Source organism: Eubalaena glacialis, chromosome 17 (genome assembly GCF_028564815.1).
Source record: "Eubalaena glacialis isolate mEubGla1 chromosome 17, mEubGla1.1.hap2.+ XY, whole genome shotgun sequence".
NCBI classification, from domain to species: Eukaryota; Metazoa; Chordata; class Mammalia; order Artiodactyla; family Balaenidae; genus Eubalaena; species Eubalaena glacialis.
In genome coordinates, this window is record NC_083732.1 from 74,651,904 (window position 1) to 74,672,541 (window position 20,638).

A 20,638-nucleotide genomic window follows, 5' to 3' on the forward strand; every position below is an offset into this window, starting at 1 on the left:
TAAAGCCGTCTACCGAGGGAACCCAGCAGCAGCAATTGCAGATGCCCGATCTAAGAGTCTGAATCCCAGCTCTGCCATTGACTAGATGTGTGCTTGGAGCAAGTTTCTTTATGGCCCTCGGCCTCAGTTTGCACATCTGTAAAATGGGGGAGAGGTGTTTGTGAGGATAAATAAGGGAATGTATGTAAAGTGTGAAGGTGGAGCCTGGCACGTTATAAGTGCTCGATAAATAGGAGCTATTATGAGCAGTTTTCATCCCATAAATCTTTACTGAGTACCTTCTATGTGCCCAACATCTAGGCTGTGAACAAAACAGACAAGAAGTGAGGGAGCTGGGCAATAAACGGGCAGAGGAGCAAAATGCATAGTGTGTGAATGATGACAAGGGCCGAGGAGAAATACAGAGCAGGACCAGGGAAAGTGTAGAAGTTGCAAATACAGTAATTAAGACAGGCCACAGGAGAACGTGCTGTTTAGGCAAAGACAGGGGAGAGGTGAGGAAGCCCTAGCCACACGGATGCGGGTGTGAGGGAAGCGTGGTCCAGCGAGGGAGACCCCCACCCCTGCAGCAATGCCGCTGCTGCTGCAGCCCTGGGCCTCCATGCCCACTGGGGTTCGTGCGGAGCAGCTGCTGCTCGGGACTCTCCCCAGAAGGCTTTGTCTCAGCACCAGTTGTTTCCCTCAGGCCCATTCCATCTATTCCGTCCCTTCAGTCTATGGCTTTCCCCATCACTCTGCCAAACAGAATGTTCCGCCTTCCCCGAAGCTCCGAGGCCCTCACCTGGCTGTGGCCTGTGCAGGTGCTGCTCTGTTAGCCTGGACCCTTCCTTGTGCCCTCACCGCCTCTCCTTTTCACCTGCTAGCTCCTCCTCCTCCTCCAGCTCTCAGCCTAGCTGTTCTCTCCTCCACGAAGCCTCTCTGCCCCTGTAAACCGCCCCCCACCCCCGCCCCACCAGAGTCTGCGTGCGGTACTTTGTCTTTGGTTTCCCCCTGCATCCTGTGCGGTCCCCATCCCAGCTTGGACACAGGGATGCGCTAGACTGTGGGTTCCTTCAGAGCAGGGTCTCGCGCTGACATATGGCGGGGTATTTGTGAAAGGAGCACAGGAAAGCAGGAAAATGTCTCCTCCCCCAGGGCCTCCAGCCTCTCTTGGGAGCTCTATCAGGACCAACCCCCTCTAGGTCTCAGGTAAAACTTAGCCCTTTGGGGTACCATACTTTGGGAGGGCATCTCCTTTTTCCTCCAGAAGCTTCCTGATAGTGTGGGTGGAGGAAGAAGCACAATCTTCTCCAGTGGGGGAGTGGAGAGGGGGTGGGTCCTTCTGGGGTGGTTAATCAATTACATTCCCTCAGTATGGGGGGCGGGGGGCGGGGAGGACTGGTTCCAGGACCCCCAGGAATACCAGAATCTGAGGATGCTCAAGTCTCTTATATAGAATGGTACAGTATTTGCATATAACCTACGCACATCCTCCCGTATACTTTCAATCATCTCTAGATTACTTATAATACCTAATACAAGGTAAATATAAATACGATGTAAATAGTTGTAAATACCATGTAAATGCCATGTAAATAGTTGCCAGTGTGGCAAATTCAAGTTTTGCTTTTTAGAACTTTCTAGAACTTTTTTCCCCCAAATATTTTCAATCTTTGGTTGGTTGCATCCACGGATACAGAACCCGTGGGTACTGTATCTGGTCCACAAACCAGCCAAGGGATTTTCTTAATCGCTATGGGTGACATGAAGGAAATTACAGAGTTCAGAATTATCTTGTCTTTCATCAATATCGAGGAGCCCTAAGATTAGTGAAAATGGAAGCAAAAGCTCAGAAAAAATCTAGTGAAAAAACAGTGAGAGAGAGAAGAAACTAAGCCATGGGGAGTAGCTCTGTGAGCCGAGAACTGAGCTTTACTTCGGACCTGCCTCAGGCCAGCGCCTGCCGAGGTCCTGAGCAGGCACAGCTTGAAAGGTCCCTGTCCTAGCAGGGGGGTGAGGCATTCATCCAAGTGGGTGCAAATGAGTCTTGTGAAGGGCCCAGAAGGAGAGTGTCTAGGTGGTGATATTTAGGCATTGATGTAATTTTTACTCCACCCTTCCTGGGGGGAGGGGGCAATGATGGACTTGTGGCCTCAGCAATGATGGACTTGTGGCCTCAGAAAGGGCTTCTGGAGAGGTGTCCCTGCTATTCTAAGTTGGAACATCAGAGGTCTTATTCCACGAAATGCTGAAGAACCAAGGAGGATGGATTCCAGAACAAACTTAGACCTTGGTGACTGTGTGGTACACCAACCACAGGCCCCTCCAGGACCAAGGCATTTGTTTCCCCAGCTGCCAGAGCTCGAGCTGCAGAGCTGAGGCCCTCTGCCTTCCCCGGGGCAGCTGGTTGACAGGGGATCACAAAGAGGCCAACTTTTTAAGGCCACCCCAACTCCAGAGCCTCTGTTGCAGGTGCATTACTCATCTCCCTCTGCCCAATGTGCTTCCTTCGCCCCCCGCCCCACAGATGTGGTTCCCAAGAGCGCTCCCCACAGCCTCCCCATATGCAAATCTCTGTCTCAGAAACTGCAGGGAACCTGACACAAAGCAAACCCTGCATCTCTGAACTGTTACGTACACGGTGCGTCAATTCCATGAGGGGTCCCACCGGCAGTGTGGGCTGGCCTGGGAACCCGTGGGACTGTCATTGTATACCTGGGAGAAGGCGTTCAGAGGGCCACACAACTGACTTTTAATGGCCTTTGAGGACAGAGAGGGTCCAAGCCATCACTACTCCCTGGGGACATGTGGACCCTAGGATTTCCAAGCTGGAAAAGTTCTCTCTCTCTCTCGCTCTCTTTTTTTTTTGGCATTTCTATCCAGTGATCGGCAGCCTTCACCATCTGGAAGTCCTTCCTTACTTCAAATTGGAATCCCTCCTTCTGTGATGTATCCCCATTTCCTCTCCCTTTTCCTTTATGGAGCTGTGTTCTTGCCAAGAAAGAAAGTTAAAAGGGAATAAAGACATATGGTTTTCCTATTCAGACTGACACCCACAGTTTAGGAGAGTCAGAGGAAAGAGTTCAGAATAGGGCAACAGAAATACATTTGCATGGACGGCACCAACATCTGAAACTCATTTTTTTAAAAAGTAACCAAAACAGTGAGTGCTCCTTTTTGTCCAGTTTATTAAACTCTGGAGTACTAAGAATATATTGGAGACTCTACTCAGAGGTGACTTGGTACAGAGAGCTGTGGATTTGGAGTTTGACATTATGCATTAAAAGCCTATTTGCCGGACATCCCTGGTGGTGCAGTGGTTAAGAATCCGCCTGCCAATGCAGGGGGCACGGGTTCGAGCCCTGGTCCGGGAAGATCCCACATGCTGCGGAGCAACTAAGCCCGTTTGCCACAACTACTGAGCCTGCGCTCTTAAGAGCCCGTTCGCCACAACTACTGAAGCCCGTGCGCCTAGAGCCCATGCTCCGTGATAAAAAAAGCCACCGCAGTGAGAAGCCCGCGCACCGCAATGAAGAGTAGCCCCTGCTCGCCGCAACTAGAGAAAGCCCATGCGCAGCAACGAAGACCCAACGCAGCCAAAAATAAAAAAATTTATTTTTTAAAAAAAGCCTATTTGCCATATTTGCCTATTTGCCACCTGCTAGCAATGTGACCGTGGGAAAGGCTCTTTGCCTTTGAGCCTCAGTTTTCCTTATTGTACACCAGCTACACCTGCCTGGGTCACAGGCTTGTTGAGAGAGTTAAGTTGAGGGCATGAAAGAGCCCAGTAAACCAGGAAGCACTATTGTAGTGTGAAGAGTCAAGACTGAAATCCTGAACAATTTCTTGCGCAATGACTTGGTACAAAGTCCCACCACATCTTTCTTCTTTTTGAGAAATTGACAAACTAAAATTCGTATGGAAACGCAAAGGACCTAGAAGACCCGAACAATTTTGAAAAAGAGCAAAGTTGGAGGACTAATACTCCCTGATTTCAAGTCCTATTATAAAGCTACAGTAGTCAGGACAGTGTGGTATTGGCCTAATGATAGACAAATAGATCAATGGAACAAAAAGAGAATCCATAAACAGACCTACACATAGATGAATAACTAAATTTTTTTAAAAAAACAAGGGTGCAAATGCAGTTCTGTGGAGAAAGGATAGTCTTTTAAATAAATGGTTCTAGGACAATTGGATGTCCATATGCTAAAAAATGAACTTTGGACCATACCTTGTGCCATATACAAAATTTAACTCAGAATGGATCATAGGTCTAAATGTGAAACCTAAAACAATAAAATTTTTAGAATAAAAAACACGGGAGAAAACCTTTGTGTCCTTGTGTGAGGCAAAGATTTCTTAATTGCGACCTCAAAAGTATAACCCATTAAATAAGTGGATAAATTGAACTTCATCAAAATTTTAAAACTTCTGCTTTTTAAAAGACACTATTAAGAGAATGGTAAGCTAAGCCACAGACTTGGAAAAAATATTTGCAAATCATGTATCTGATAAAGGACTTGTATCCGGAATATATAAAGAACTCTCAAAACTCAGTAATAAGAAAACAAACAAATATAAAAAATGAGCAAAAGATGTGAACAGATCTTTTATCGCCAAATACAATAAACAGATGACAAGTGAGCAGGTTTGAAAGATGCACAATATCATTAATCATCACAGAAATGCAAGTTAAAACCACAGTAAGATACCATGACTCATATATTAGAATGGTTGTCATGGACTAATGTTTGCATCTCCCACAAATTCATATGTTGAAGTCCTAACCTCCAGTGTGATGGTATTTGGAGATGGGGCCTTCGAGAGGTGATTAAAGTTAGATGAAGTCTTGAGGGTGGAGCCCCCATGATGGGATTGGAGCCCTTATAAAGGGATGAAGAGACCAGGGCTCGCTCTGTTGCTCTCTCTCTCTCTCACTCTCTCTCTGATGTTTGAGGACACAGTGAGAAGGCAGCTGTCTGCAAGCCAAGAAGAGAGTCCTTACCAGAACTGGTCCATGCTGGCACCTTGATCTCAAGACTTCCAACCTCCAGAAGTGTAAGAAAATAAACTTCTGTTGTTTAAGACACCCAGTCTGTGGTATTTTGTTATGGCAGCCTGAGTGGACCAAGACGGTAGCTAAAATTAAAAAGACTGACTAAGGGTTGTCAGGCAAGTGGAGCAGCTAGACCTTTCATACACGTGAGAATATAAATGGTGCAACCACTCTGGAAAACAGTTTAGCCATTTCTTACAAAGTTCAATCATACCTACCGCTATCCAGTCTTTCTCCTCCTAGGAATTTGCTCAAGGGAAATGAAAACATAGGCCCACCCAGAGACTTGCCCACAAACATTCATAGCAACTCTACTAGTAATCACCACAAACTGGAAACAACCCAAATCTCCATCCACAGGTGAATGGATAAACAAACTGGGGTGTCTCTATCACACGGAGTACCAGGGCCTTGGTCAGGGGTCAGTGGGGCGTCAGTGGGTCAGATGCCCAGCGCTCAGGGTGGAGGCCTGAGGGTGATATTCCAGGTGGGCTGACTCTCTGACGTAGAGCTGGCCCAATCCCGCACACCTGGACCTCAGAGACTGCCAGGCCCGGAGCAGAGGTGGCAGCTGGTGGAAGTCTGAAGCATGGGTCTGAGTGCTGACCTGGCCACTACTTGCCCTATGACCTCGAGCTGATCCCTGAATCTTTCTGTCACAACAGAAATGTGATTCTAACTCAACTTCCTCTGGGATTCCTCTTGACCCCCTGACCCTCCCATCAGAGCCTTCCCACGCTGGGCTGTGTCTGCCTTGTTATCGGGTTGCTCCATCATGGCAGCGACCTGCTTGTTCACCAGCAGCTGGCACACAGTTGGTGCTCAACCCGTGTTTGCCAAGTGATCGAAACAGCTGCTATGTGCTAGGCACTTGGCATATGACAGCTCATTTAATTTTCTTAACAATCCTGCAATGTGGGTCTCATCGTCCCCACTTTAGGGATGAGGAAACTGAGGCTGAGTGAAAGGACTGAAGTTATCCAGAGACACAGGGCTATTAAGAGGTGGTGCTGGAATTTGAACCCTGGCTCATTAGACTCCAAAGCTCCTGAGTTTGCTGCCACACGGAGCTCCCCCAGCCTCTGAGGAGGGGACGACCCTGCCTGCCTTTCCCCCCACCCCCACTGGCTGGACCCCATGAGACAGTCTAGAGAGTGCTTGGCAAGGCTCACCTTGCCCCCAGCGGGGTTGCCCCTTAGAGAGCTTTGTGGCTGGAGAGGGGGTGAGCTCACCGTGTGGAGTGCGGTGTGTAAGGCTGGTGGCCGGACTGGTTCGAGTTTGGGGTGTGCCACCCGTGAGCCTGGTTGGGTTTCTCACAGGTTCCCACGGAGCTCAGCTTCTTCTGGGAGGTATCTGATGCTCTCTTCCTTGATGGCTGACCAGGCAACGACTCCACTCGCCCCTCTGGAGGCCTCAGTCTCCAGCCCGACCGAATTACTCAGGGGAAGTCAAAGCTCATCATTATTTGACTAATCCTCATGTGGCAACACACCGGCGACTGTTTTTTTAGCCAGAGGCAGGGCCCAGCCCGAGTGAGAGCTTTCTCCCTGCAGCGTTGCCCCGTCTGGGTCTGCAGGCTGAAAGCAGGGTGCTTCCTCCTTCCCAAACCCTGGGAACCTGCATCACCCCATGTATTAGTTTCCTAGGGCTGCTGTAACAAATTACTACAAATGTGGTGGCTTAAAACAACAGGGATTGATTCTCTCACGGTTCTGGAGGCCAGAAATCCAAAGTCAAAGTTCCAGCAGGGCTCTAAGAATCCTTCCTCGGCTCTTCCAGCTTCTGGTGGCTCCAGGTATTCTTGGCTTATTGGCTGCATCACTCCAGTGGGTTCCGCCTGCCAATGCAGGGGACATGGGTTCGAGCCTGGTGCGGGAAGATCCCACATGCTGCAGAGCAACTAAGCCCGTGCGCCACAACTACTGAGCCCACGTGCCACAACTACTGAAGCCCGCGCACCTCAACGAAGAGTAGCCCACGCTCGCTGCAACTAGAGAAAGCCCGCGAGCAAGACCCAACGCAGCCATAAATAAATAAATAAATAAATAAATAAATAAATATATAATTTAAAAAAAAGAAAAACCCAGCTACAAAAGACCACATCTGATATGATTCCATTCATTTGAAATGTCCAGAATAAGCAAATCTATAGAGCCAGGGCCTGCTCCCCTACAGCTTCCTTACATACTTTTCCCTGAAGGTTTTACCAACCTACATAAGGGGCCCAGGGTTGGGCTTTAGCAAGTGTAACGGAGAGCCTGTGTCACCTTGGGCATGTCACCTCCCTCTCCTGCCATCTACTTCCTCATTTGTAAAATGGGAATAATCATAGCTGCCTCAACCCTCAGGGAGGTGGTGACAGGTGGATGGGATCGCAGAGTGAAAGGGCTTTAGAGCCTGTAATTACCATTTTTGATATGACTCCACTTTCCAGGGAAGTACCCAGGAAGACATCTGAGCGGGAATGTGACAGCTCCGTGTACCTGTCTACTTGTTTCTCTATCTCTACTCCAGTCTGTCGGCTCCATGAGGGTGAGGACTGGGCCTTTTTTGGTCATTAATGGATGCTCAGTGCCTGGCATGGTGCCTGCACACAGGAGGTGCTGCAGAAATACTTGTGAGTAGAAGAAAACATGAATGACTGTGGCAAAGAGGATCAAAAGAAGGAATAAAAATCATATAATATGTCCAACGGGTGTCTACCCACCTCTCTGATCACTCCTCCCCTGCCTGCCCCGTGAATGCCAGGGCCCCTCGCCTGCTTCATTCATTCACCAGCTCTTCGTTTGTTGGGCGCCCACCACAGGCTGAGCTGAGCTTGACATCAGTAGATGTCAAAGGTTTTCCTGAGTGGTTGTCCCCTTTCTCCAATGGATGCACGTCCACCCTGCCCCACATCCTCATCAGTGCTTGATACACGCGCGCGCGCGCACACACACACACACACACACACATATATTTTTTAGGCCGCTCCATGCAGCATGTGGGATCTTAGTTTCCCGACCAGGGATCGAACCCGTGCCCCCTGCATTGAGAGCACGGAGTCTTAACCACTGGACCCCCAGGGAAGTCCCAGCACTTGATGATATTAATCCTCCCTTTCACTTAAACAATTCTAAGAGGCAACTTTTAAAAGGCATGATGTTCTCTATTTTCTAATGTTCATGAAAACAGACACATAAATATGAAAATGAAAAGGATCCATTCAAGCGCCACCTCGAATCAGGTGGTGCAGCCCCGGAGGGACACCTGTATCCCCTCTGAGGACCTGCCCCTCCCAAGCCGTCCCTTCTCTGCTCCATCCTCAGGGTCTCCTCGAGTCTCATCCACTCCCAGGCTGCAGGGAGCACCTACCGTGTGCGAGGCACCCTGGGGGCTCTGCACAACCCCCAGCTCCGCCGTCAGCCCCGCCCTCAGCTCAGGCTTTCCTGAGCTCTGGCTCTCACAGCAGACACCCAGGAGCTGCCAGCACAGTCCTGTACAAACACAGGCAGACCTCGGAGGTATTGTGTTTCGATTCCAGACCGCAGTAAAAAGAATATCTCAATAAAGCGGGTCACACGAACTTTTTGGTTTCCCAGTGCATATAAAAGTTATGTTTACACTATACTGTGTAATGTTATTAGGTGTGCAATAGCATTATGTCTAAAAAAAACAACGTACATACCTTAATTTAAAAATACAAAACAAAAAAACAATAACAACAGTCACATCAAAGATCACTGATCCCAGATCACCATGACAAATATAATAACAAGGAAAAAGATGAAATATTGCAAGAATTACCAAAACGTGACACAGAGACACAAAGTGAGCAAACGCTGTTGGAAAAATGGCGCCGATAGACTTGCTTGATGCAGGGTTGCCACAAGTCTTCAATTTGTAAAAACACAGTATCTGCGAGGACGATAAAGCAAAGTGCAATAAAATGAGGCATGCTGGTACCTCAAGGAGATTTTCATCTCCAGCCCCACCTCCCGACGCAGTCTGGAAAATGGGCTTGCCCTCCAGGTGGGGAGCCAGTCTCTCAGCCCAGCCAGTCAGGAGCTGTGCTCCCCTGGGTCCCCTGCTCCTCACTCGCCCCTCCCCACACAAGGCACCCAGATCCGGGTCCCCTCCTCTCTGACTACCCCCTTGCCAGTGCCACTGCCTTCATGGGATCCTTGCCCTCTCCTGCTGGCTGGCCTCTGACAGCAGCTCCTAAGGGACCTCCCTGCTTCCAAGACTCCTACCCCTTTCTGTCCATTCCCTCGAGGCAGCCAGAGTTAGACCTAGAATCACAGATATGGCCATCCACCCCTCCCTGCCTGTTTCCCAGGGCCCCTGGGACAAAGTCTACAACTTATTCTGACACTCAGGCCCCTCCAAGTGTATCCCTACCCCCTCCCCATTTTCTCCTGTTCCCCTCCCCCTCACCAAGCCAGCCATGCTGCCTTCAAGGCTCTGCTCAGGCTGAGCCCTTTGCCTGGAATGCCCGTCCCAATTTGTGCGATAACCAGAATGCAGCTCAGCTATCACCTTCTCCAGGAAGCCTTCCCTGATCTCACCCTGCCTAAGCCCATCTCAGCTGGGTTTATTAGGTGGCCCTGCTCTGAGCCTCCAGGGCCCCCTGCTCCTCTCCACGCTCTGCTGATCTCATCTGCAGATGACTCCAGGGGCCTGGCTGTCCAGTCTGTCTCTATACCTCTGAGGCTGGCAGGTCGGCAGCGGCACTGAATTGACCTGAAGCCCTCTCCTCTGCTCTGGGATCTGACCTTACGTAAGGCTCCAAAGCTGCCATGGCAGGAAACAGGTTGTCACCACGGCCTGAGGGACACTGGGGCCAGCCAGGAAGAGAGTGGTTTCTTGGAGGGAGGGGAGGCGGGGCGGTGGAGAGGGGGACCTTCTCACGTCCTTAGCAGCTAGCTGGAATGGCTCTGGGCGGGCAGGCGCCTGTGGCAAGTATGACTGGTATGCAGGCTCCAAGCTGCTCCCGCCCTCCACCCTCCCCCTGCATCTCAGTTTACACAGGTCTGGCCCTGGGGGGCAGGGCTGGACCCCACTCTCCCTGCCAGGCACTCTGAGGGGCAAGAATCCCCATTTTTCATGTTGTCACAGAAGAATGTCCTCGATGCTTAGAATACCTATTCTACCTTGGTCCGAGGTGATGAACTGAGGCCACGTGGGCATGGCCAGGCACAGGGCAGTGGGGAGGGGTTTTGAGACTGCCCTGCTCTGGGGTCATCTCAGCCCCCATGGATGCTGGATGGGTGGCCTGGGCAAATTAAACGGAGACAAGAGAGTCCGGACCCTGCCACTGGCCTTTGAGCTCTGGGCTAGGGACTTGCCACATCTTTCCTCATTAATCCTCACAAAGGAGCCCTAGGCGTTGGGTGATCATTTCAGGTTCAGGAAACTGGGTCAGAGAGGTTAAATCAGCTGCCCCGCTGGAAGAGGGCAGAAAAGACAGGACCATCTGACTTTCAAGCTCTGTCCTTTTTAATATGCTTTTTAAATAAATAGAAATAGGACTTCCCTGGTGGCGCAGTGGTTAAGAATCCGCCTGCCAATGCAGGGCACACAGGTTCGAGCCCTGGTCCGGGAAGATCCCACGTGCCACGGAGCAACTAAGCCCGAGAGCCACAACTGCTGAGCCTGCGCTCTAGAGCCCGTGAGCTACAACTACTGAGCCTGCGTGCCACAACTACTGAAGTCCGCATGCCTAGAGCCCGTGCTGCGCAACAAGAGAAGCCACCGCAATGAGAAGTTTGTGCACCTCAATGAAGAGTAGCCCCCGCTCACTGCAACTAGAGAAAGCCCGCGCACAGCAACGCAGATCCAACACAGCCCAAAATAAATAAATAAATTTATAAAATTATTTTAAAATAAATAGGAATAGTGATAATATAGCCTTGTTAAAAACAACAGACTAGTATACGTATCTGGGAAGAAACAAAAAGCAAGTTTGGATTTTGAAGAGCTGCCATAAATTATTCCCTCAAGAAAGAATCACCCAGCCCTCCCCCACCCCAAATTCACGTGGCCTACACCCTTGGCCCATCAGGGAATCTTCTCACGAGTCACTCAGTGGAGGCCTGAGCTCTGTGGCCGGCCCCCTTTCACGTGTGACAGGAAGCTCCGGTTACCAGGGCTGTGGGCCATACTAGTTACCACCAGGGTCACATCACCTGGGATTCATCGGTGTCAGGGAACAAGCCCAGCGTGCTCTGGCTGGGAACCTGGGCTGCTTGGTGACTCTACCTCTACATGGGTAAGTCCTGTTACATCTCCTAGCCTCAGTTTCTGCAGAAATGGTGTGAGGTTCAAAGGCAGGGAAGTGTGGGAAAGCCCTTCGCAGACTGCAAAGTGATTGACAAGAAGGGAGGGGTACTGATGTCATTATCACCGGTTGAGGCCCTGAATGCACTTCCTGGTTCCACCTGGCTTCCAGGAGGTTCCCTGGGAATTTAGCAGTGGCTCATCACTTAAGTGAAGGAAGCACAAAGTACTGATGTTCTCATAAGGTGTTAGAAGCACAGTTAATTGGGGAAATATGTAACTCATTCAGAGGACACCTGCCCCCTCCTCTGTCACCCAGGTGGCTGAGCAATTGCTGGGCCTCTGAGCCACTCAGGCCTGGGGTGCTCTGTGCCAGCTCAGCCACCAAGAGCAAGACCGACTTGTCTGTCTGGCACACGACACCCAATACCTAGGGCCCAGTATACTTCTAGGGGCCCACGCAAATGGTTCAATTTTCATTTCTTTTAAAATCAGAAGAAAAAATGAATATGTCCATCATTATACCAATGTAGTCATAAAATATAACGTTAATTGTTAATTTATTTTATGGAGGAAGGGGCCCATGGAGGCAAACTGCCTAAGGCCCATGAAAGTCACAGCGAGGTCCTGGCAGAGAGCAGTGTCTGGGGAACAAGGCGAGTCCTTTCCTGGTTTGGGGCCACTCAGCTTGCGAAAGTGGTTTGCAAAAATGGTCCCAATTCTTCTCACTACAGAGGCAGTCTGTTTTTCCAGCCCTTGAATCTAGGCTGGCACTCTCAGTTGCTTTGGACAATAGCTGTGGCACAAGTGCCATGGAGTGAGTTCTGAGCCTAGGCCTCCAGATGTCCTGCAGCTTCCATTCTCTAGCTTTTGGAACCTCAGGACCACTGTGGGAATAATCCTGGGCTAGCCTGATGGGTGATGAGAGACACAGACTCAGCTTCTTTGTCACTCTGGCCACAGCCAGCTAATCCCTGGAATCAGAGCTGCCCAGCTGACTCTGGACACTGAGTATGACCAGCTGAGATCGACAGAAGAACCGTCTAGCTGAGCCTGGCCCAAATTGCAGGCTCACAGAGCTGGTAGCTAAATAAATGCTCATTTTAAGCCACTATATTTTGGGATGGTTTGTTATGCAACAAAAGCCTAATTAATGCAGCTGCCTTCTGCCCCGAGGAAGAACTTTTGAATGAGAAGGGAAGGGCTGTCATCCCATTGTCTAATCTAAGTGGGACAAAGCCTAAGGAGTCAACTAGACCAGTGTTGTCCAAAGGAAGTGCAATGTAAGCCACAGATGTGAGTGTGTGTGTAATTCTATTTTATTTTATTTTTTTGGTGGGGGGCTCTTTTTTTAATTGAAGGATAGTTGATTTACAATGTTGTGTTAGTTTCAGGCATACAGCAAAGTGATTCAGTTTTTTTTCCATAATAGGTTTTTCAGATTCTTTTCCATTATAGGTTATTACAAGAGGTTGAATATAGTTCCCTGTGCTATACAGTAGGTCCTTGTTGGTTATCTATTTTATATATAATAGTGTGTATCTGTTCATCCCAAACTCCTAATTTATCCCTCCCCCTCCCCCTTTCCCCTTTGGTAACCGTAAGTCTGTTTTTCTATGTCTGTGAGTCTGTTTCTGTTTCGTTAATAAGTTCATGTATATTGTTTTTTTAGATTCCAGCATGTGTGTAATTTTAAATTGTCTAGGTGACATATTGTTAAAAGTACAAAGAAACGGGGAGATTAATTTTATTATTCCTTTGTATTTTATTTTTTAGTTACGTAGAACTACATTTATTCAAATGGAAAGATGTCTATACAATAGTGGAAAAGGCAGGTTATTAAACAGAAGGAAGCCATAGCTATTTAAAAATTCTCCCCCGGAGTAATTCTAATTTTTAGTTTAGGTTTCGAACCACCCCCAAGTTGAACCCCTTTCTTTCAGAGATGGGGCCAACTGAGGCCAAGAGAAGGGAAGTGACTTAGTAAAAAAGCTAGGAGGAGGCCCAGGGCTCCCCAGCTCCCAGACCAAAGCTTTGTTTCCCAGACCCTTCCTCACTGAACCAGGAAAAGGAACGGGGGCCGAGGGCTTCCATGGGTTTACAGAGCAGTAACTCTAAGGGAGCCAGCAGCTGAACTCAAGGTCAGGGGAATGAGCAAAGGGAAAAGTGGGTGGCACTCCCTGATTTAAAGCTGAGATGAGCACTATTATGATCTTTACTTTATAGTTGGGGAAACTGAATCACAGTGTGGTTAAGTCACTTGCCAAGGTCACACAGCTGGAGAGGGGCAGTCATGACTTCAAGATAGGCAGGACTCTGGAATCCTGACTGTCAAGTGTTCCCTAAAGCGACCCACATTCTTTCTTACCTTCTTCTCTCCCTTTTGGGCCCTGAGTACAGACACTCATCTGCAGGAGGCGGTGGCTGTCGGGAGGGCTGAGAAGTGGGCCAGAGGAGAGCGAAGAGACAGGACCAGGGGGGCTTCACAGTTGCTGAACACTTGTGCTGGGCCAGGTAAGGTGCTGGGTGCCTTAGGGCCACCATCTCATTCCGTCTCCCAGAGCTCAGAGTCAGTGGGAGATTGGTGCTTTATCTCGCTTTACAGAAGAGACAGGTGAGGCTCCCAGAAGTTAAGGATCTTGTTCTCCATACTGAGCTGCTGTGGGGCAGAGCTCAGAGGCTGCCTCTGAAGGGGCTACACAGGCCAGGGGCTCTAGGTGAGGCTCTGAGGGAGGTGGGCTCTGGCCTGCCCTTCTCTGTCTCCTACTTCCCACCTGAGGCACCCAGCCATGGCTGAACACTGCTAGGGAGGGCAGAGAGCAACAGGGTATATGCGCTGTAGGTGGCCTGCGCTGTCCCCATGGAGGGCTGGCCCCATTCTGCTGCCTCGGGCCAGGGACCCCTCCCTCGTCTCTCTCCCTGCTTCCTTCTTTCCACCACCATTCCAGTCAGCTTCCCTCCCTCCCTCCCTTCCTTTCTTCCTATCAACAAAGGGTAACTGAGGATACACTGGTAGGTGAAATAGATGTGGTTGCTGGCCTGATGGCACTTGTAGTCTGGGGCGGTGGGGAGTAGGGGCAGGCACTAATCAAACAATTGCACAGATAATTTTCCTATGATGGTCAGTGATACAGAGGAACTGTAATTATTGGATGCTGGGAGAAGGAGTAACAGAGTGACTCAGCTAATTTAGTTTGGGGGTTCAGAGAGGTCTCTCTGGGGAAGGGACATCTCAGCTAAAACCTAAAGGATGAGTGGGAGTTGGTGGGAGGAGAAATGGGCAGGTGGTGAGGAAGAGGCTTTTAGAATGTGCAAAGGCCCTGAGACAGAAAGTGGCTGCCACGTTTATATAGAGAAGTGTGTCTGGAACATGACTAGGAGATGAAGCTAGAGTAGGCAGGGCATGGAGGGGTCCAGACTTTATTATATTTGACAAAGATTTTTGGTGAATGCTCTGAGAAGTAGCATTAGGCCACCCCATTGACCATCCGCTTTCTCTCCCTCTGGCTTCACTCTGAGCCATTGACCATTGGGGTCCAGCCAGGCGTGCTGTCCTTGATGTCTGTGTTTTTTGTGCCCACAGAGGGTGCACTGATTCATTCAAGTTCCCCCACTCCAGGCAAGTGGCAGCACCTGCTCTGGAACCCAGGCCGCCTCGTTTAATTCCAGTGGCCACTCACGTATGTGTCCCGCCTTGTGGGAGCAGGCTGGCAGGGTGTCGAGAGCCTCTGTAAATCTGGACTCATTTCTTCCTTCCCCAATGCAGTCGCATTGTCCGTGCCCGCAGGCCCTCCCTTGCTCCACAGATCTGTGTTCTCCATCACTCCTGCTTCTCAACCCTGCCCGGCAACCTCCTTGGTTTCCCAAGTACCCTCTCTTCTGCCCACAGAAGCGATTTCAAACTTCTCTCCTGGCCATCGGGCTTCAGAATTGCCTCGGCCCCAGTCCCCACTCTTGCATGTCTCCCCATGCCTGCCACATGGAGGGTGTTCGGAATATACTTTCAGGGCATCCCCTGAGTGCGGGGCAGAGGCCCCCTGGCTCTCTCCTTCTCTCTGCCCCAGGTGAGGTGGAGCTCAGGCCTCCCGGCTCCGGAAAGGGACACCTCATGTTCCCAAGAATCCCCCCTCCTCTATCCGTGTCCCCGACTCAGGAACTGCTTCCTTTCTGTTCCGCAGTTACTCACACTTATTCTTATGCAGAGAGAGCAACAATGGACCGCAATTAACCTAGTGCTTCCTGAGAGGAGTTGGCTGAGGGCTGTGAGTCACCCTCAGGGCAGTGCCAGAGAAGGCTCAGCCTCCCCTGCCTCCCCAGGGGGAAGCGTGTTCAGACCCCACATCCTGCCTCTCCCCGGGGAAGAGAGGCAATACGGTGTGAGGACTGTAAGAGGTAAAAGCGCCGGCTTTGCAGCCTGATGGATACTGATGCCCTAGGGCAAGTCCTAACTCTGTTCTTACTAGCTGTGTGACCTCGGCCATGTAGCTTAACTACTCTGAAGCCTCTCAGGAGGGAGAGACTGCAGAGCCCACCTCACAGGGCTTGGTGAACTCTGAGTGTCCTCATGTCCACAAATGATCTGCCACATTGAGGGGGCTCATGACAGGAAGGCTGTGCAGACATTGGCAAGAATGATGATGACTGATACGATGATGATGGTGGTGTTTGGAGCCATGCTCTGTGGATGTGGGAGACCACCAGATGGCCTAGGGACCTCTGGGAATGTTCTCGATGCCTTCCCCCAAATCTGGCTTCTGCCCAGGCTCAGGGGACACCATGGAAACAATGGCTGCTCTGGGGTAGGTGACTTGGGCCTCCTGGGCACTGCCCTTGAAAGGGATAGAAGCTGCCTAGGGGATGTGAAACGCCAGGCAAGTGGACTCCACGGGCTGATCAGAAGGCAAGGAGGAAAGAGCGTCTTCTCGAGGGAAATCCCTGCTGCAGCCCCAAAAGAGAAGGTGCAGGGGTGCCCCCTCGCTATCTAGCCAGGTGGTCCATAATCTCCCCCAATTCCCACCGAAGCATCCACTGGCCCTGGTGGTGTCACTTATTCTGGGGACACCCTCCCTGGGGCAATGACAGTTGAATCTCCTCTCAGAGGGTGTATTTTGGGTGAAGATGGGAGATGCCTTAGTCTACCTCAGGGTTCCCTGCCCCTGACCTTAGGTTCCAGGCATGGAAAAGGAAAGAGAAATTGGCAAGAAGGTGGGCAAGGTACATTTTTGAGCAGCTCAGTCCAAAATGTTTATTGTGTCCATTTCTCATTTGGACAACTCTGCCACAAGCCCATTTTACAGAAGAGGAAACTGAGGCTTAGAAGTAAGGATTTGAACCAGTGACAGAACTTGGGCTGACCTCTGGCTCATCCTACTCTAATGTTGATGGCAAAATTGAGCTCTAGCTTAATTCTCAATGAAATGACAGAAAAAGAAATTCAAAAAACAAAACAAAAACACCCTCATATTCATTGGAGCTGTCCCCTTGAATTCCCGGTATTTTTTTTTTTTTTTTTTTTTTTACTAAATACAATTTTATTTTTATTTTAAAAATTTTCTTAAAGATTAAAAAAAATTTATTTTTTTTTCCTTTATTGAGACATGATTGATATACAACACTGTATAAGTTTGAGGTCTATAACATAATGACTTGACTTACATACATCATGGAATGACACCACAGTAGGTTTAGTGAACATTCATCATCTCATGAAGATACAACATTAAATAAATAGAAAAAAAATTTCTTTTCCTTGTGATGAGAACTCTCAGGTTTTACTCTCCTAACAACTTTCAGTTATAACGGACAGCAGTGTGAATTATCTTTATCATGTTGTACATTGCATCCCTAGTACTTGTTTATCTTACAACTGGAAGGTTGTACCTTTTGACCACCTTCCTCCAATCTCCCCTCCCCCACCTCCCACCTCTGGTAGAGACAAATCTGCCTCTTTTCCTATGAGTGAGTTTGTTTGTTTCTGAAGCATAACTGACCTGTGACACTATGTTAATTCCTGGTATACAGCAGAGTGATTCCATATTTCTATACGTTTCAAAATGATCACCATGATAATTCTAGTTGCCATCTGTCACCATACAAAGATATTACATTAGTAGTGGTTATATTCCCCACACTGCACATTTCATACCCGTGACTCATTTATTTTGTAACTGTAAGTTTGTACCTCCTAATCTCCCTCACCTATTTCTCACTTCCTCCCACCCCACTCTCCTCTGGCAACCACCTGTTTGTTCTCTGTATCTATGACTCTGTTTCTGTTTAGTTATGTTTGTTCATTTGTTTTTCAGATTTCACATATAAGTGAAATCATACAGTATTTGTCTTTCTCTGTCTGACTTATTTCACTCAGCATAATATCCTCAGCATCCTTCTATGTTGTCATGAATGGCAAGATTTTATTCTTTTTTATGGCTAATATTCCACTGTATGTACATACCACATCTTCTTTATCCATTTACCTACTAATGGACACTTAAGTCCCTCCCATATCTTGGCTATTGTAAATAATGCTGCAATGAACATAGGGGAGCATATATCTTTACAAATTAGTGTTATCATTTTCTTCAGGTAAATACCCAAGAGTAGAATTGCTTGATTGTATAGTAGTTTTATTTTTAATTTTTTGAGGAATCTCCATATTCTTTTCCATAGCAGCTGTACCAATTTACATTACCACATTACATTACTAGGGTTCCCTTTTCTTCACATTCTCACCAACACTTGTTATTTGTTGTTTTTTGGATAATCACCATTCTGACAGGTGTGAGGTGGTATCTCATTGTGGTTTTGATTTGCATTTCCCTGATGATTAGTGATGTTGAGCATCTTTTCATGTGCCTGTTTGCCATCTGTATGTCTTTCTTTTTTACTTTTAAAAAAACTTTTTCAGATTTTATTTTTTGCTTTGCTATTAAATTTTTTTAATAAACATACTCTTCATATTTATTTTATATTTAAGGATCATTGTCAGTTCATTCACCATATTTTATTTTTTTATTTAAAAAAATTTTTTGGCTGCGTTGGGTCTTCATTGCTGCACACAGGCTTTCTTTATTTGCGGCGAGCATGGGCTTTCTTTATTTGCGGTGCACGGGCTTCTCATTGCAGTGGCTTCTCTTGTTGTGGAGCACAGGCTCTAGGCACGTGGGCTTCAATAATTGCAGCACTGCGGGCTCAGTAGTTGCGGCACATGGGCTCAGTAGCTGTGCCGCAACAGGCTTAGTTGCTCCGCAGCACGGGGGATCTTCCCGGACCAGGGCTCAAACCCGTGTCCCCTGCATTGGCAGGTGGATTCTTATCCACTATGCCACCAGGGTAGTCCCTTGCTATTTAAATTTATTTTTTAATTTTACTTTACTCTTATCTTTTTTTTAATTGGAGTATAATTGCTTTACAATGTTGTGTTAGTTTTTGGTATACAATGAAGTGAATCAGCTATATGTATACCTATATGCCCTCCCTCTCTCTTGGATTTTATCTATTTTTTAAGGAAATAAAATGTTAGAGTTTCAGCTATATACCCATTCCTTCTCCCTTCCCCCTCCCATGTTTATCTTCTTTTACTATACAGTATTTATCCATAAACGATTTATACCATTGTTTTATGTTTTGCAGTTCACATCAATGACATTATACACCGCACATTATTTTGCACTTTGCTTTTTTTTACTTAACGTGTTCGTGAATTATTTCGGTTTACGTGTGAGGACTTATTTCATTTATTTTATCTGCTATAAATGCACCCATCATATAACTAGAGTTTCTTTATCCACCCTTGATGGAGGCATTGTTGCTTCTACTTACTCCCTTTAAAAATAGGGCTGCAGTGAAAATCTTTGTGCACACCTTCTCTTGTCTATGGGGAAGAGTTTCTCCAGGGTTTTGCAGCCTCCTTGAGCATAGGGATTATAGCCCTCCCCTCCCCCAGCCCTGTCTCGAAATGGGCACATAGCAGGTTCTGATATTTGGATGTTTGTTTCATAAATTTATTTATTTATTTTTGGCTGCGTTGGGTCTTCATTGCTGCGCGCGGGCTTTCTCTAGTTGCGGTGAGCGGGGGCAACTCTTCGTTGCAGTGCGTGGGCTTCTCATTGCAGTGGTTTCTCTTGTCGTGGAGCAAGGGCTCTAGGCGCGCAGGCTGCAGTAGTTGTGGCGCACGGGCTTAGTTGCTCCGCGGCATGTGGGATCTTCCCAGACCAGGGCTTGAACCCGTGTCCCCTGCATTGGCAGGCGGATTCTTAACCACTGTGTCACCAGGGAAACCCTGGATGTTTATGTGTTGAATGAGTGAATTCAAGAAGTTCAAGGCCACCCAGACAGCACACATAGGGCAAACTTTGCTATCTGCCTCTCTAAATCCCTTCCCTTTTCCTCCTTAACAGAGCATGCCAGCCAAGTAGTGGATCGCCATTGGCCTAAACCAATCATGAGAATCCTGTTCCTGCTTTCCAGCTCCCCTAGTGGCTGGGAGTGGCCACGTGACCCAGTTCTGGCCAATGAGATTGAAAGGATGTCTGGATGGGAGTCTGTGGGAAGGCTTTGCTTTCCTGGTGAAAGGGGGCTCTGAGACCCTTGGGTGAAGATGGCCGGGACAACATCTCCTGCTCCTGGACCCACACTGCTTTGCAATGTGACTTTGCTGCTCCTCCATCAAGAGGTGGAGTTTATTTCTCACCCCTGTGACTGGCCTTGTGACTTGCTTTGTTTGACCAAAATGTAAAGGGCATAACATTGTGGGACTTCCAAGGCTTTGAATTTCCAAGAACTTTGAAGAAAACTCTTGTTCTCTTGCTATTCTGAAACCACCATACAAGGAAGCCTCAGCAAGCCTCATAGAGCAGGCAGGGGCTGGCAAACTATTCTTATAAAGGGCCAGACAGTAAATACTTTACTTTTTTTTTTTTTGGCAGCACCTTGGCCTGTAGGATCTTAGTTCCCCGACCAGAGATCGAACCCATGCCCCCTGCATTGGAAGCGCAGAGTCTTAACTACTGGACTGCCAGGGAAGCCCCTAGATAGTAAATATTTTAGACTTTGTGGGCCATTCAGTCTCGGTCACAACTACTGTGCTGTTGTAGCGTGAAAGCAGATAATACAGAAAGGAATGTATGTTCCAATACAACCTTATTTACAAAATCAGGCAGCAGGGGCATAGTTGGCTAACCTCTACCTTAGAGAATGAGAGAGCAGTGGAGGGAGAGAGTTTCTTACTGCTGCTGTAATAAGTGATGTAACACAAATTTACTATCATACAGTTCTGGAGGTTCGAAGTCCAAAATTGGTCTTACTGGGGTAAAATCAAGGTGTTGGCAGAGTTTGTTCTTT